We start from the raw sequence: 6,000 nt of genomic DNA on the forward strand, positions 1-6,000 counted from the left end.
GCCGCACGTGCATGTTAACTGTTATATTATTAAAACATGAATTTGGAAAATGGACTACACATAATGTTTACATGAACTAGACTACCTAATCAATACTGTCAAGAATTCAAGGATTTTTAGAAGTGATTTGGTATTTTCTAAGATTTAAGTGATTTTCTACGGTCTTGAAAAATAACTCTAACTTGAACTACACGTGATGCCAACCAATATCTAAAAATTAGAAAAAATATATATAAGAATACATGTTCTATTTGAGCTCGCATCCTGAAAATTAATGGAGAATCAAGTGTTTCGCTAGGGGTTACTCGAACTTGTATTTTGGTGGCTCCAGTGGAAAAATGTAATAATATCATAAAGTGGTCCGCAAATCATAAAATTTGGCATGTGGGCATAATATGGGTGTATAAGCTTAGCATAAAAATGTCAAGTCATTTTAACAAAGTGGGCCTATACATCCTCCACAAATAGAACCATCTCTCACTTAGTCACATAACAAAGTGTGAGATGTATCTATTTTCACATAGTCAACAGTTTTCGAATATTAAACGATTTCAAACAAAAAATTCATCAACAACAAAGTTGTAGAACTCGTCGAGATGTGTAACTTTTTAGTCATTTTTCCATTAGAGTTTGGTTGAATAATTGAAAATTGAATTTCAAAATTTAAGAACATCAAACAGAATTTTGGGCACGTGAACAATTTTAGTTACAGTGTACTCTAACAAATGAATTGGATTCTCAATTAAAAAATTGAAAGCAAGGGAAAGGACGGAAACTAGAAGGGCAGCAGCCTCGGTAATCCTGTTGATTAAATGATCGCTCGGCCTCCTGATGAGCAGCACTCGTCTCGCTTTGATGTCTAAATCCAATGCCCTACGGCCTGCAGTGGCATAGTGGGCTCTAGCTTTTTTATTTTTGGGCAAAAAAAAAACTAGTACTAATCCTAATACTAGTATTACATGCATATATACTGGGAGGGGGCCAGTGACGCTGGGGGCCTGGAGCGGCTGCCCCGTTTGCCCCCCTCAGGCCCGGCACTGGTGACTGAGTTTTACTCGGGCGGCGTTTAGTTGCTGGCCGAAGTTGGTGCCGTCGGAAGGAGAGATCACTGTAGTACACTGTAGCATTTCGTTTGTATTTGGTAATAATTGTCTAATCGTTGATTAATTAGGCTCAAAACGTTCGTCTCGCAAAGTACAACCAAACTGTGCAATTAGTTTTTGCTTTCGTCAACATTTAGTACTCCATGCATGTACCGCAAGTTTGATGTGACGGGAAATCTTCTTTTTGCATAGTGCTAAAGTTTGGATTTTGATGAAACTAAACGTGGCCTCGTATATAAACCTAACGAAAACCAGGTATTTAACACATTAAAGTTGTCTAAACTAGTCAGTTAACGCCCTATATCGGTTTCCCTAGGCGGTTTTGCACACATGGCAGTAGCCTAGACAAGGTGGACACACTGGTCCTTGGCCCCGCTCGTTAGGTGCATGTGGCGCATAGCAGAAGGAACCCGTCTCCGTTCCGTCAGTGAGGCCGAACTGCCTGCGCCTCACCCAAATCCGCAGCGACGCCGCCTTGCCTGCGCCCTCGCCGGCCGCGCGGCCTGGCCCCCTCAGCGCGCCGTCGGCCCCTAGCAGCGCGTGCCTGCCTCCGCCCGTCTCAGCCGCGACGAGGTCCCGTCCGTGGCGGCGCGGCCCCACATTACCGGAGCCATCGCCCTCGCGAGCACCTGCAGAGGTTGGGTTGGGAGACCGGAGCAACGCATTCCTCTGCTCCCATGGCGGAATCGAGTGCCAGGTCTTCACAGTCGTCAGCATGTCCACCTTGTTCAGGCTGGACTGCCACGTGTGCAAGACCGCCTGGGAAAACCACAACAGTGGGTTAATTAACTGGTTTAGACAAGTTTAGACCCCGTTTGGTAGGGCTTCACTTCTGCAGTGAAGCCATTTTTTTTTTGCTTCAGCTCCACAAACGGCTTTTGCAGTGGAGCCGGAGCTATTTTAATGTCACGTTTGGCAAAACGGTTTCACTTGTCTATCATGCATGGTTAATTGTCAAATCTACCCTTGTATAGATACATGTAGTAACATGTGCAGGTGTACGCATCTTCATTTGGTTTCATCCGAGTAAATTTGCATTTTAAAATTGTAATTTAAAGTTTACAAATTATAGTCAGAATTCAAAATTACAATTAATAAAAAATTGAAACCATACAGAATTAGCAAGCAACGCATTATTTTTTGGAGTACTGTTCTGTTCAAACAATAATCATGCTCGTGCAAGGTGATAATATAATACAAAAATCATATATCCTGATATAATGCAAACATATATAATCATGATGATCTAGAAAGAAAAATTGCTCGAGCAAGGTTATCACGAAATTTATCCATATTCCGATCACTAGATTCAGTAGTTGATGTATCACTGGTGTGCGAACCAAAATGCTTTCTATACCTCCGATGTACAGTGGGCACATAATCCGGATTCCGATCGCATTTGCTAAAATCTTTATCCTCCGAACTGTTCTCACGGATGAAATTATGTAGACACATGGTTGCGGCGACAATCATCTTCTGCTTCTCCATCGGGTAACTCGGCATATTAAGAAGGATCCTCCACTTCATCTTCCACACACCAAATGAGCGCTCGACCACATTTCGAATACTTGAATGCAAATGGTTAAACCACTCTTGTTCACCGCTTGGAGCAGGGCCCCTCCGCCAATCCGGCACATGGTACCTCTCACCCTTATATGGTGCCAAGTACCCTGGTCTATTTGGATATCCGGCATCAACATGATAATACTTTCCTGCATACAATTGAGCAAAAGTGAATTGCATGAATGTACTATACAATTAAACTTTTAAAAATCTAACATGTTGCCTGTACATACCTAGAGGGGGGTGCGGGAATTTGTCGTGGTCATGCCTAAGTGCATGAAAGAGAACACTCGTGTCATGCATAGATCCGGGTTGTCCAATAGATGCATATGTGAAGCGCATGTCAAAATCAACAATAGCTAGAACATTTTGCGTCGGTTTGCGACTTCGACCAATAAATCTAATGAGTTCATTTGGAGGCGGTGTAGCTGAGATATGAGTACCATCTAGAGCTCCAATGCAATCTTTAAAATGAGGCATCATCCTACTATCATTACTTATCCTAGGATGTGTTGTACGGAAGTTAGGGTCAATAGGCCTTATGTAGTCCTCACACATGGACACCAAACAATGCAGGACATCATCAAATTTCCTACTCATTGTCTCTCTAGAATGCTTGAATATTCCATGCAAAGCACTGAAGGATGTACCGTGGCCACATATTACAAGGAAGATAGCAAGTGACTCCAAAGAATTCATGTGCAGGGATGACTCCAAACCATATTTGTTCACTAATAAGTTATGCAGCTGGTAAAATAATGATGCATTCATTCTGAACATATTATGACTTTCACCTGGGGTGGTTAGCACCTCCAAAGTCCAACCAAATCCAGACTGTGCTGGAGTTCTGGCTTCATTTTTATCAACATATGGCATGTAGTACTTGGTTGCAAGAAGAGCAGCAGCAAACAAATTGTTTTGATTGGACCGTATCAATTGCATAGTATTTGAAACCCAGTGATCAGAAACATCAGAATCACTATCATCCGAATCAGATTCACTTTCATCCGAATCAGATCTGTCCACATAAAGGAAACTTTCAAAATTGTACCATGACCATTAATTTTCATCCAACACAAACATATTATCAATTGTACTGACTACTAATGCTTAGAAAAAAATGGAATGCAGTACTTAGAAACATATTATCAAATTTTCTGACCACTAATGTATCGAAAAAATGCAATGCACTACTTTGAAACACCATGTCTAGATAACCACTCATGCTTCTTTGTCAACCAATCAAATCTATCCTCAGGTGTCTTCAAAGTCAGAAACATCTCTCTCAGCCCTCTTGGTAAAAACTATAGTTGCAATGAAATGCTCATTTGTTTTTGGAGTAGCACCGCACTGTTCAACTAAGGTCATTACGTCCTGTATGGAACATCCAACTTTCTCCTCCCTCCTTGCTAAGGACTCGCAAGAAGCAGTTGTCCTTTCATTCATCTCCACTATTTTACCCATATGTTCTTTTAACCAATGTCCAGTATTTGTCTTTGGTTTCTTTCCTTTAGTGTGAACAGGACCTATACCTCTCTTCCTTCTCAGACTAGTGGGTGTCACTTGCTCTGGCTCACTATCATCATCATTGTCGCCCTCCTCTTCATCATCAACGTTAATGTGAGAGTTATCACATGACATGTTCGCTTGGGAAGGTGGTACACCACTAGAAGCACCCCAATGGTCATCACCGGTATTACGAAGGTCCTCAAACATTATTTCTAACTTGTCCTCATTCTGGAGACCTCGATGCCTAAACCTCGAACAACCCTTAATGTCCTGTAATGCAACAAATTAAGGTTATATTCATGAACATAGAGAGAAATTTAAAATGCCAATACATCTGAAATGAACTTACTTTGATTGCTTTCTTCCACCAACTTTCAGGCATGTCAATGTTCTTTTTCGTTTCGTCCCAGCCAATACCAGTTTCATTGTTGGTGAGTTTCTTCCAAATACCATAGTCACCTTTCAATTTGTCCCATTTGTTCTTGAATTGCTTTCTAGTGTACTCAATACCGGTCCTATCTTTGAACCTTTGTATCACATTCTTGTACCCAGCCTTATTCAAGTGAGTGTTCGCGCGATTACCTTTTTCTACTTCATCAGCAAAAATCTCACATACTATCCTAGAATTTTCATCATTCCAATCTGCCTCGCTGTTTTCAACAAATATATTACCAAGGAGACACAAAATAGATGTATCCTGCTCATAGTACTATGCTAGCTATTGCAAAAATTTGCAAGCATCCAAATCATAGTGGTACGAAATGTGAAAAATGTCAACATGATTACCTTGGATCAGTGAGGTCGACGGTGTCAGATACAGGAACAGCAGGAGGCACCGGCGACTTTTGTGCACGTCCACCTCGACCACCTCTACCACCACCACCTCGGCCACCACCACCACGCACTACTAGAGAACAGACTTTAGAACGATGTCCCAATTTAACATTAGCCTCGGCATTTTTTACCCCCGGGACTAAAGGACCCTTTAGTCCCGGTTGGTAATACCAACCGGGACTAAAGGTCCCTGCCCAACGGTCCTTCGCGGGGCAAGGATCTTTAGTCCCGGCTGGTATTACCAACTGGGACTACCTTTAGTCCCGGTTGGTAATACCAACCGGCACTAAAGCTTTTAGTCCCGATTTGGGTGATGCCCCGGGAATAAAGATTAATCTTTAGTCCCGGTTTGTACCCCTAACCGGGACTAATTATCCCGGCTTATAATTCAGCTCATTTCTTCCTTCCCGAGCCCGAGCCATTGCATTCAAACTCACTGCATCTGTTCTTCAGCTTGCTGTTGTTCTTGCTCTCTCCCCATCCATTGGTGTTGCTCTTCGATTTTGGAGGTAAGAAACTTAATCCTCTTATGTTTTGTCAGTAGCTTATCTCATTTTACGATGTAGATGCATGTGTAACTTTATATGTTGGACTTTATTATGATTTTATATGTCATTTTTAGCTCAAAATCACATGATGATTTGCATATATGTTTGGATAAACAAAAGTTAAATTAGTTCATCAAAATCACGCCTCGCTTGTCCTCGCTGGAGCACGCGCCATCCTCGTCCCCGGTGGCTTACGTGATCTTAGAATTAATTTTTCCATGAAATGAAAAACTTAGAAAATTGTTAGAAAATTATAGAAAATCCGTACTAGTTGAACTTGCGGACCGTGTTCATCTCGGCGAGCATGTTCTCTGCCGAGCGGTAACGGACGTCAAGGAGGAGCTTTGATTCTACGAGGGAGAGCGGCAACGGTCGTGGAAGACCGTGTTCCCTTTCTCGTAGAATCGGAGCTCTTCCTTGGCCAAGTACGGTGCCATCCGGTG

Source organism: Miscanthus floridulus, chromosome 14, assembly GCF_019320115.1.
Source record: "Miscanthus floridulus cultivar M001 chromosome 14, ASM1932011v1, whole genome shotgun sequence".
Classification (NCBI taxonomy): Eukaryota; Viridiplantae; Streptophyta; class Magnoliopsida; order Poales; family Poaceae; genus Miscanthus; species Miscanthus floridulus.